General features: G+C 37.8%; 1 pseudogene; it reads right to left on the reverse strand.

Moving 5' to 3' along the window:
- Positions 1-9,576: 9,576 nt before the first annotated feature.
- Positions 9,577-12,440, reverse strand: part of LOC102847972 — a 73,306-nt pseudogene continuing 70,442 nt past the window's right edge.

Genomic DNA, 12,440 nt, shown 5'->3' on the forward strand with positions numbered 1-12,440 from the left:
AGAGAATAGTGCAACAATGAATGAATGGAAACCCAAAATCTCTGTAAATGTTTATGAAAATTAATAAAATATAGAAAAAAAAACTAAAAAAAAAAGAAAAAACTGTGAATTCAATGAAGTTTTACAAATCAAATTTCTATTTCATTTTTATCAGAAGAACATGTCATCCTTAATTATGTTTTCTTAGTCATTGTGTTGCAGTTGTAAAACATGAACATGGCAAATGGTTTTAGCTTTTCATTCTGAGATTGAGTTAAAGCCCATGTCGTAAGTGAAAACCCACTTAAAATATGCTTACTGAAGTTTTGGTACAAACTCCAAAAGGAAAGTCATTTTGAATCATAAAATTATAAGAATCGTTTGGGGACACAATCAGCAGCTGTCTGAAAAGATTCCTCTGTGTTTATTAAAAAAATGACTCCAACTAATCTTCTTTGCTGGTACTGAAAATGAAATTCATCTGAAAACACAAAAGATGTTACTTCTTTGTGTGAATGTAAGTACTATAAAGGGGAAATGTGATGTTTCATTTAAGATGATAGAACCAGGTGAAGAGTATTTTAATCTACATATCCAAAGTTTTGTTATACCTTCCACCCTGTCTTTGACCAGAGTTTAGCATTGCATTTTAAAAATGATAAAAGGGCCAAGTCCCCTGCATAATTATTAGATAGAAGTATTTACTAAGCAATGTGTGTAAAAAAGGCTATGTGCAATAGAGGATGAAATGAGTTTCAAGTTCTCTGCCCCTTCAGAAGTGTGCTGTTTTCCTTCACTGATGTAGTTCATGGACAGGTTACTGCATTACTCATTTTAATTATTGATATAACTGGTGGTTTTTTAAAAAAAATAACCCAACTATATTTAGCTTCTATTACAAAAAAAACCCACTGGGATTAGATATGAGTCATCCTACATCACTTTTCCATATCCTCTATTCCATATTCTACAAATAGGTATGTTTTGGAGAGGGTGAAACCAAGTTTCTCCTTGGAGGCTAGGATTTTGAAATTATCTCTCTCATACTTTGGGCACATGTTCTTGGAGAAGGACATCATGCTTGGAAGAGTTAAGGGACAGCACAGGAGAAGAACTCAGATGAGGTGGATTGATTCAGTAACTGGGGCAATGAGGGTGGGTGTGTTGGAATCAGTGAAACTGTTTCAGGACAGGGCAAGCTTCAGAGCTGCTATATGTAGGGTGGCTATGAGTAGCAGGTAACTAGATGGCACATAATAACAACAACAACACATCATTTCTATTCTGGATGATAATCTGTTTCCATGAAATTGTACATATGAGTCCTTTTAAAATGAGTCTGACTACTTTTGCAAGATCTTCTGATATTTTGTGATATTATTCCCTTCTTTTATGTGCTAAAAAGTAAAAGTAATTTTTATCTTCAGAAATTATGCTTGGCTCTACAATTAACACTCTTGGTACCAGAATCCAAGAAATTAAAAGACAAATTGCACTGGAAAGTCAGGGACCTCTCCAGAGTACTGTAGAGCAACGATGTCAGTCTGGAGACTAAGGTGTGCCCGATCCATGCCATGGTCTTCACAGTTGTTTGCTATGCATCAGAGAGATGGACAATGACTAGGGATAATAGAAGGAGAATTAATGCCTTTGAGTTGTGGTGCTGGAGAAGAGTATTGAATATATTATGGACTTCTAAGAGAATAAATAGGTTCATCCTAAGAGGGTGAAACCAGGCTACTCCTTGGAGGCAAGGATTCTGATGCTTCGTCTAACACAGCTTGGGCATGTTGCAAGGAGAGACCAGTCCTTGGAGAGAGACATCATACTTGGGATAGTGGAGGGACAGAGTAAGAGAGAAAGACCTTCAGTGAGATGGAATGATTCAGTGACTGCGGTAATGGAGGTATGTGCATCAGAGACAATACGATTGACACAGAATAGAGCAGGGTTCAGAACTGTTGTACATAGGGCTGCTATGAATCACAAGCGACTCAATGGAACATAGCAACAACAACAACAGACATTTTTCTGGTATTCTCTACTTTCAGCAAAAATCCATCTGGTATATTAGCAATATCCTTGGTGCCATGATCTTTTGAACTTTTTCAATGTATTTTTCTAGTCATTTTTGGATGATCATCAGCAATACTTGGTTTATATAAGACATTAAAGATATTGTTTAATAATTTTCACGTACTGTTTGGTCATCTTTCTTGGGAATGGGAACAAATATGGATCTTTTACAATAAATTGGCCAGGTAGCTGTTAACAAATCTTCTGGCTAAGACAGGGCTGCATCTATGATTTGAAACATGTCAGTTGGTATTCCGTTGATTCCTGAGGCCTTATTTTTTGTCAATGCTTTCAGTGCAGGGTCAACGTCTTACTTCAACACCATTGGGTACTTCCTGAAATATTTCATTGTTAACCAAATCTTTTTTGGTATAGTGACTGTGTTTTCGTTCCATCTTCTTTTGATGGTTTCTTGATCATACAAGATTTTGCCCATCTTGAATCTCTCAGCATTGCAATTCTTGAATTTGTGTTTCAGTTCTTTCAGCTTAATAAATGTGGGGCAAGTTCTTATCTTTTTATTCTCTAATTCCACCTCTACACATTCTTTTATAATACATTGTCTTTTGTGGATGGCTTTTGGGATCTTCTGTAAAGCTCTTTTATTTCAGTATCTTTCCCCTTTGTTTTGGTTTCTCAAAACTAGTACAACTTTCAAGGTCTCTTCCGACATTCATTTTGGGTTTTTTTCTTTTTTCTCTGTTTTTGTAATAGTCTTTTGCTCTCTTCACAAATGATAACCTTGATGTCATCCCACAACACATCTGGTCTTAGATCACTGATGTTCAATGTCCCAAGTCTTAAGATAATCTTAAAATATCTTAAGATAATTTTTTTTAATTCAAGTGATTTAGTCTCAAGGTCCTATTTTGGCTTTTGTGGATATGTTTTCATTTTCTTCTGCTTTAATTTGAACTTTCACATGAATAATTAATGGTCTGACCCACAGTCAGCCCCTGACCTGATTTTGACTGCTGATATTTAACTTCTCTAATGATTCCTTGCACAGATGTAGGCAATGATTTCTATGCAGTCCATTAGTGATTATTAGGACTGCAGAGCCCTTTCCTTCCTCTCTCACAATGGCTACTGGGAGAATCCAATCACATGAAACAGCAGTTGTGTTTTTTCTCTCTGTGAAACTACCTTGTCTCTCTTTCCCCAGGAATAGTTTTCTGAGACCCTAGCCTACTTCCTTATCATGAAGGAAGCATCTGTAAGCATACACTTCCCCAAGTCCCTTGTAAGAAAGTATAAAATCCCCCTCTAACTTTTAGTGGGGATGATTTTCTGTTTGATAGCCAGCCTGGCAGTTTCTCCTCAATAAACTATCTTTTTTGACCTGCACTGGGTTCTGTCCTTCCTCAGAGACCTTACAGTGAGGTTTCTTGTGTGAAGACACCACGTGTGTTTTTTTAAAAAGTTATTTGTTATGTAAATCCCTGATCATACAATATTCAATCATTCTTTTTCCTGTCTAGGTTCTGTCACCAAGACCGTACTTTCAGACAACTATTCCTTCTTCATTGTTTCCAATTTTGGCATTTCAGACACCAATTATCATTAACTCATCTTAATTGCACACTTAGCCAACTTCAAACTGCAAAATTTGGTGTAATTTCTCAACTTTCTCCATTTTAACTGTTGGGTGTGTTGTGTGTTTTGTTGTTGTTTTATTTTTATTTTATACTGGTTTATTTACAAAGTAGCATACATTGTTTCTCACACCAGATCTTTCCCATTTCCCTCACCACCCTCACTCCACCCATCAAATTATGCAACCCTATGATGACTAATCCCCCTACCCGTCTTCACCCTTCTGCTTTCCTCCTTTGGATCCTTGTACTCACTCTACAATAACAGCCTTATACAGTATTTGTCTTTATGGGACTGAGTTAGTTCACTTAGCATAATGCTCTCCAGTCCCTCTCAATTTATAAAATCATTGCTCCTGCATGCTGCATAGTATTCTATCGTGTGACTGTACCATAATTTCCCAATCCATTTGATTGTGATTGGACATTTGGGCTGTTTCCATTTCTTGCTATAGTGATAACACTGACATGAACATTAACTGTTTAAATTATTGTTGTTGTTGATGATGATTGCCTTCGAGTCAAGCATGACTCATAGCAACCCTATGAACAAAAGACCTGAAGCCCTTCTACATTTATCAATATTTATCAACGTTCATAGCTTTTCCAGAGGCAAGTTGTTTAGGAAGTGGATTAGTGGTGTTTATTTGACTAATATTAACAGATCTTCCTTGTGTGTGTATGGATAATATCCTATCACTCACAGCATAGAACTTCAAAATAGAACTTGAAATTTTTCTTTATAACTGTGAGTGCAACCCTATCCTTCCTCTGATTTTCATTCCTGGCAAAGTATTGTCTGGTTTTGTCTGCTGTGATTGTCTGAATCAAAGTAGACAATGCCAGTCCATCTTATCTCACTAATGCCTCAAATGTTAATGCTCATGCATTCTATTTAATTTTTTACAACTTCTAGTTTTCCTGTATTTACAGTATGTGCATTCCTTCTGCAATCTAATTATTAAAGGATGTTTTCAGCTGTTCCTCCTCATTTGTATTAATTTACTATCTAGGCTTTACCTCTAATACAGTAGTTATCTGTGTTCCTCTATTGTTCAGAAGGCTTTCAAAGGCCTGCTTTTTCTGAAGTGGATGGTTAATCCTACTTCCTAGGCTGTTGTAATCTAGTCTGCTGCAAACTGTCCTCTCTGTATAACCTTTGTGGCAATTGACACTCTGGTAGCATAACTTCCTTCCACCATCATAGAAACCTACAAGTTACCCCAGAACAGCAAGATGACAGACAAGTACTAGACTAATAAGAACAAATGATAAACAAGAAAACATATACACACCTATGACATATAATAATTTTTATTTTTGTGATATTATTAGGTGCCATGAGTCAAGTATTATTCACAGTGACACTGTGAACAACAGACATTAGCTCCATCCTATCCTGTATCTTCCTCTCCATCTCTGATGCACCTGCACCCATTGCTGCAGTCAGCTCAATGGGAGTCTTTTTTCTCTCTTCCTAAACCTTACCCTTCCAGGCATGTCATAATTAATATATGCGAATCAATCCCCCTATATAACATACTGACATATAAGGATTGTACCTCTAATAGCAAATCAGGCACACGAGACCCGAATCAATGCAAATAATGCAGGATTATCTTTCCATCTCAAAGTATTTATCCCTTAATTACATCTATAAAGTTACTTCCATGAATGGTATCATGTGCATATTTTTTTTTCAGTTTTAAGTTTGAGTATTTTTGGTGGAGTTAGGTAAAGGGGAACATAGGCTTGTCACAAAGCAGATATTTTTCTATATAAAGTGTTTCTTCTAGGTGAAATTATTCCATTTCTTTTAAAACAGTTTCCTTTTTCATGGCTTATTTTTAACAAGGCCATTGTTGTAATACCTGTATGATGTTTAGAGTTAATTAATATGTCAGTATCATTTTCTATTGCTAACACCCAAGTCACAACCCACTACAAAACAAATGAAAAGACTTAATAAACATTGCCATTGAATGGATTCCAAACTGTGTTGACCCTATGTTGTTGTTATTAGGGTTTGTATTTACTTGGAAGCTATTGTGCAAACAGAACAAAGGAATACTACATGGTTGCATCAGGGTGACCCTGTAGACAGAATATAATTGCTTCATAGGGTTTCCAAGACTGTCAATCTTTACAGAAATAGAGTACTACATCTTTCTTCAGCAGAGCAGCTGATGATGGTCCAAATCTATGAACCTGTGGTCACATCAATTTCTTTATCCCTGTATTATGAGGACTCTATTTTCTATTATTATGGAAGACTCTTAGTGGAAAAATATCTATTTCAATGTTTTTTTCTTACTTCTTTTTGAAGAACTTCATTGTCCATTGTTCAATCAGTTGAAATGAAACTGCAAAATCAATATATGTTATGTACCATCGAGTCAGCTACAACTCATAGTATAATTTCTATTTAATGAGGTTTTAGTGTTAGCACCCATAATCAAAAGAGGATTCTCTTTCTTTTCTTAAATTAAACTCCACCTGTGCTTTTTATAAAAGAATTTGAATGCAGGATGATCTAGTTTTTTTCAAAAATTTTGCTTTGCTCTTAGAAAGTTGACATTCTCGTGGCTTACATGAAATGTAAATATAATCATGCAGCTTCCAGTGTTTACCAAATCCAGCTGGTTATAGGCATTTTCAAGGTTGCTGTCTATTATTTTTTCCCCTCAGTCTTTAAGGACAGCTCTTTGATTTCCTAATTTGTACCTTCAGCTTCTGATCTTTCTTCAAAGTCAGGACAGATTAAACATAAAGCCTTTGTTATTAGTCTGATGCTGTGAAAAGATGAAGATCTCATCACCCTGTGTGGCTAAGGGTTTATGTTGGGCCATCCTCCAGGCAGAAGGAAGCAGCTGTAGGCCACAGAAGCCAGGCAGGCAAATGGATTTGCTCAGAATGGTTAGCTAAATTTAAGAAATGACAACCAGATCTGCGAATGTAAACAGTGAAATTTATCTGTCACAGACATTTTAAAGTTTAATAAAAAACAGTCACCTAGAGGAAAAAACCTGAAGTGAGGCCAGGATGGATAGGAGAGGAGACGTTAATATGCACCGTTGTATGAATAAGAACCTGGAATTAACACTGGAAGGCAAAACCACTGGTTCACTTCATGGTACCTTCAGGGTTTTTCTTAAATAATGAGTAAACCAGAAAAGACAAAAATAAAAATTAAAAAAGTCAGAAAAATGTATGTATATATAACTTATGACTGATGAAGTAGAAAAAAAAAAGATAAACGGTTAAAATTGCTGGAATGTTTCACTTATTTTTCCCAGTAATTTTTTTTAATTCTAATTTTAGTGAAAGTTTAGAAGGCAAGTTTAGTTTCCATGCACATTTTGATCTATAACATTAATTATAGTACCTCACAGTGTCTAATTATGCATTCATTCTGCAGTGTTTATGATCTATTAATCAATTAATTTTCTAACTCTTCTATTTTCCCTTCCTGGTAATCATACTAAAATGAGTTATGTTGTGTAAAAAAAATCTTTCTTTAGCTTTTAATAATAATGTTATAATAATATTTTTCATTTCATAACCAACTTGTTTCTTTACTCAACATACTATCCTCTACATTCAGTCAATTTTGTCGAAAGATTTTTGTGCTTGTGTGATAGATGCAGTGTTTTTTTGCATATAACTAGATTGATTTGGGTGAATACCACAAGATAGGCAACATTAATCCTCTACTACTGTCATCTTTTTCTCTTATTATTGTTGTTATGTACTGTAGAGTCAGAACTGATCCATAGCTGACCTTCCAGTGGGTTTTCAGAGGTAGCTAGTTTCTTGGGAGCAGACTAATCATCCTTCTCCCATGGAGCAGCTGGTGACCTCGAACTGTGTGTCTTTGGAATTGCAGTGCAACTTCTTGCCATTAGGCCGCAAAAGCTTGGCATGTTGTCTATTCAGCATATTTTTCTGTAGCGTATTGTGTGGGCTTCCGATGCAAACAGAGAACACTGAAAAAATGTAATTGCAAATCACATACTTTGTTGGGGGCTGCAAGGTCTGAAGATCATTTATAATTTCACATAAAATCAATCCTAAGGTAAGGCACTCAAGGCAATTCAAATTTTAGCAACCAGCTGAGCATTAATATCTAATTATATTTTGTACTTGTTGTTAAATGCCATTGAGTCGCTTGCAACTCATAGTGATCTATGTACAACAACTCTGAACCCTGATCTATCCTGAGCCAACCTTATTGTCTCCAAAACACCCATTCCCATTATTCATACTCACAGTCCATCTCATGCAGAATCTTCCTCTCTTGCTCTGTCTCTCCGCCCTCCCAAGCATTATGTCCCTCTCTAAGGACTAATCACTCCTTGCAACATGCCAGACTGAGCTTCAGAATCCTTGCCTTCAAGGAACTGCCTGGTTTTATCCTCTCTTGGATGAACCTGTTTGTTCTTCTAGAGATCCATGGTATAGTCAATACTCTTCTCCAGCACCACAGCTCAAAAGCATCGATTCTTCTATCATACCTAGTCTCTAGCTTTCTAATGCATAGCAAGTAATTGAAAAGACCATGGCTTGCATCAGGTACATCTTAGTCTCCAGACTGACATCATTGCTCTTCGGTGCTCTGACAAGGTCCCTGATAGCAGCTAGCAACTAATTATTCATAGCCAGCATACTAATAAGCATAGCACTCACCACAATGGACAGTTTGTTTCAAAATAAACCAGGGGGCTATAGAGAATGGAGAATGGGAGCCAGATGCCTTCTCCTTTCCTTATGCCCCTGGCTTTTGCAGCCTGAGAATCCAGTTAAAATGCGATGTTCTATACTGGGTGTCAAAGTCCTTTAGGACCAGGGGCTACTAATCAGGGTTGAGGTATTGCATCTTCACATCAGCACACACTGTCCTGCAAGGTCTCCCTTAGGTGCAGCCATACAGAATTGGGGTGTTTAATCTTTTAGATTGACATTTTGGGTCTCTAGGCCTAATATCGCTTCTTCTGATTAACACATTAAGTCTTTGGGCTCAATACAGCATCTTAAATTTAGCATCAGAGAGCTGGACAATGAATAAAGAATACAGAAGAAGTAATGCTTTGAATAGTGATACTGGAGAAGAGTACTGAACATACCATGGGCTGCCAAGAGAACAAAAAAAAAGCATGTTCTGGAGAGGGTGAAACCAAGTTACTCTCTATAGGCAAAGATTCTCAATCTCTGTCTCAGACACTTTTGGGCTAGTTGCCAGGGAGGACCAGTTCCTTAAAAAAGTACCTCATGCTTGGAAGGATGGAGAGACAACACAGAATAGGAAGATCCTGGAAAAAAATAGATTGACAGAGTAGAACAGATGTGTTGGAGACAGTTGGTTCAGGATAGGACAGAATTCTGAGCTATTGTGCATTGGACCACGGTGATTCATAAGCAACTTGACAGTACATAACAACAATTAGCACATAGGAGAGAGACAGGATTCAACCCTGACACACACCTTCCTTAATTTTAAACCACGTAGTAGTCTCTTGCTCTGTTCAGATGACAACTTCTTGGTATAGGGTATAGTTTTCACATAAGCACAGTTAAGTGTTCTGGGATTCCATTTTTTCTCAATGGTATCTATAATTTGTTTCCACCCACAAAGTGAAATGCTTCTACATAATCAATAAAGCCCAAATAGACATTCTTCTGGTATTGCTTTCAACCAGCATCTTTTTTTTTTCTTATCAAAAGACATTTAATACAATTAAGTTCTGAACAATCCCTTGATGGCCCACATCTACAAAGATATCCAGCCCAGCCCAAACCCCCTCTAAACGCTACACCCATAGAAACGTATATACTTACCAGAATTTTTAGCAAATATGGTTTAGGAATTTGTAGGGTTTTTGTTGTTGTTGTTTTTTGACAAAGCCCCCCAGGGCAAGCTATTTACAGTTTAATTGCGACAGTAGACTGATCTGGACTGTGACCTGGATCTGGATTGGGACCGAGACCTCTGGCGATCCACAGATGGAGACTTCGATCTACTCGAAGAACCATGTTTCTGGCTCTTCCCGGGCACAGGTGACCTACTAACAGATCGAGGCTTGCTCCGGCTCCGGCTCCTGCTTTTTGATCTACTGCAAGACTTGTGATTGCGAGAAGAGATCGCTTGCGAGACTTAGAGGAACTCCTGGTCCCGGAATGGGACCTGCTTCTTGACCTGTGCCTTTTGCTGCCTTCAACTAATATTATTTTTCTCCTATTTATTTCTTTTCCAGAAAGTTTTTCAATAGCATTCTTTAAGTCACCATAAGAGGCAAACTCTACCACTGCTTCATTTAACTTAGGTTGATGCGCATCTGCAAAGGTTACTTCACCAGCTTGGCTCATGAAATCTTTGAGAGCCTGCCAGCTGACTCTAGAATATAAATTCTCAACTAGAAGCCGATTTTCTGTCTTACAGCTGGAGAATTTCGTCTATCATTTCGAGGTCAGCCACAACAAAAACGGTCAGAGTAGTCCTCCACCCCTTCCACCTTGGGAATCGGCCAAGTATGCTTCAATTGTCACCCTTTCACTGGGCAGTTCTTTTCCATCAAGTTCATACACAGCGTCATCTGCATTCCTTGGATCCTCAAATTCCACAAAATCAAAGCCTCTTTTCAGATCAATGTCTTTTATCTGTCCACACCCTTTGAAGAATCTTTCCACATCTTTCTCCCTGGCTGCAGGGTTTAGCCTTTAGCCTCCAAATGAAGACTCGACTGCCTCTCATGACATAAGGCTACTATTTCCACATTGTGGTCACTAGACGCTGTCCTCTACAAAGAGGTCAGCCCTGGCTCCCTGTGATCTGAGCTGCCACGAAGAAGCCTCGATCCAAGAAGCATTAATTAATGCCTTTGATCTGTAGTGTTGGAGAAGAGTACAGAATATTCCACAGGCTGCCAAAAGAGCAAACAGCTATGTCTTGGAGATGCAGTCAGAGTGCTCCTTGAGGCAAGGGTGGTGAAGCTTCATCCCACTTACTTCGGCCATGTTGCTAGGAGAGGTGATGGGACGATAAAGGAGAGAAAAATCCCCAGTCGGGTAGATTGACACAGTGGCTATAGCAATGGGTTCGTGTATGTCAGAGATAGTGATGTTGGCATAGGATAAGACAGGGTACAGATCTGTTGTTTATAGGGTGGCTATCAGCCCTACTGGACTGGATGGCACTTAAAAACAACAATTAACACAGCCTGAGGGCATTCCGTGAGGTAGCACTGTAGCTTTATGTGTCTGACACACACACACATACTTTCTAACTTCTAACATTCAAACCTAAGTTTAATTCTATTTATAACAATATGGTAGGCATCATAATACCAAATTCTTATCTCACTTCACAAAACTACTCTTCTTGCTATACTTAACACAACAAAAATAATCATAATAACAAAACAAACTTACATTCTTCTATTAATATAATTTTAGTTGAATTGTTGTTGTTTTTATGTGTCATTGAATAGCCTGTGACCCATAGTAACCCTATGTACAACAGCCCTAAACCCTGCTCTGCCCTGTGCCAATCTTATCATTTCTGACACACCTATCTCCATTACCCAGTCACTGAATCAATACTTCTCATCAAGGATCTTCCTCTCTTGTGCTGTTCCTCCACCCTCCCAAGCATGACATCCCTCTCCAAGGACTGGTCCATCCTTGCAACATGTCCAAAGAGCTTCAAAATCCTTGCCTCCAAAGATCTGCCTGGTCTCACTCTCTCTAGGACAAACCTGTTTGTTCTTATAGTCATCCATGGTTTACTCGGTTTTTTTCTTCAGCACCACACCTCAAAGGCACCAATTCTCCTATCATCCCTAGTCAATGTGCAGGTTTCTGTTCTGTAGCAAGTAATTGCAAAGACTGTGGCCTGGAGCAGATGCAACTTAGTCTCCAGACTGACAATTTTGCTCTTCTCTACTTTGGAGAAGTCTCTGACAGCAGACTTTCTCAGTGTAATCTATTAATGTCTTAGCTGGTAGTACCAACAGTGTTGATTGTGTAGCCAAGCAAACTGTAGCAATTAACAATCTCAATTTCTTCATCATCTACCATGATGCTGTCAATCAGCCCAGTGGTGAGAATCTGTTTGTTGAAATATGCTAATTGGTATGCTGTCAATTCCTGGAGCCTTGTGTTTTTGCCAATTCTTTCAAAGCAGCTTGAACTTCTTCCTTCATAACCATAGGCTCTTGCTCATATGTTGTTTCATGAAATTCTTCTGTGTCTGCCAATTCCTTTTTGCTACAGTGACTCTATATATTCTTTCTATCTTCTTTTAATGCTTCCTGGATTATTTAATATTTTGCCCAGAGCATCCTTAAATATTTCAACTCGAGGCTTAAATTTGTTCTTCAGTTCCTTCAGCTTAAGAAATGATGAGCAAGATCAGCCCCTTTAATTTTCTGATTCCCCCTCTTTGCCCATTTCATTATAATACTTTGTTTTCCCACACTACCCTTTGAAATATTCTGTTCAGCTCCTTGATATCTTGATTTCTTTCCTTTTCTTTGGCTTCTCAGTGCTCTAGTACAATATTTAGAGTCTCTTCTGACATCCATCTTTGTCTTTTCTTTCTCCTCTGTCTTTATAATGATGCCCTGAATTTTTCTTGGATGATATTCTTGATATCCTCCCCCAGCTCATGTGGTCTTTACTTATTAGTGTTCAAGGCCACAAACTTGTTTTTAAGATGGTTTTGAAATTCAGGTAGGATAGACTCAAGGTCATATTTTGGCCCTTGTGGATTTGATTTAATTTTCCTTCAGCTTG

The sequence above is a fragment of the Elephantulus edwardii genome, unplaced genomic scaffold (assembly GCF_000299155.1).
Source record: "Elephantulus edwardii isolate Elephantulus edwardi_28Jun2011 unplaced genomic scaffold, EleEdw1.0 scaffold00046, whole genome shotgun sequence".
NCBI lineage: Eukaryota > Metazoa > Chordata > Mammalia > Macroscelidea > Macroscelididae > Elephantulus > Elephantulus edwardii.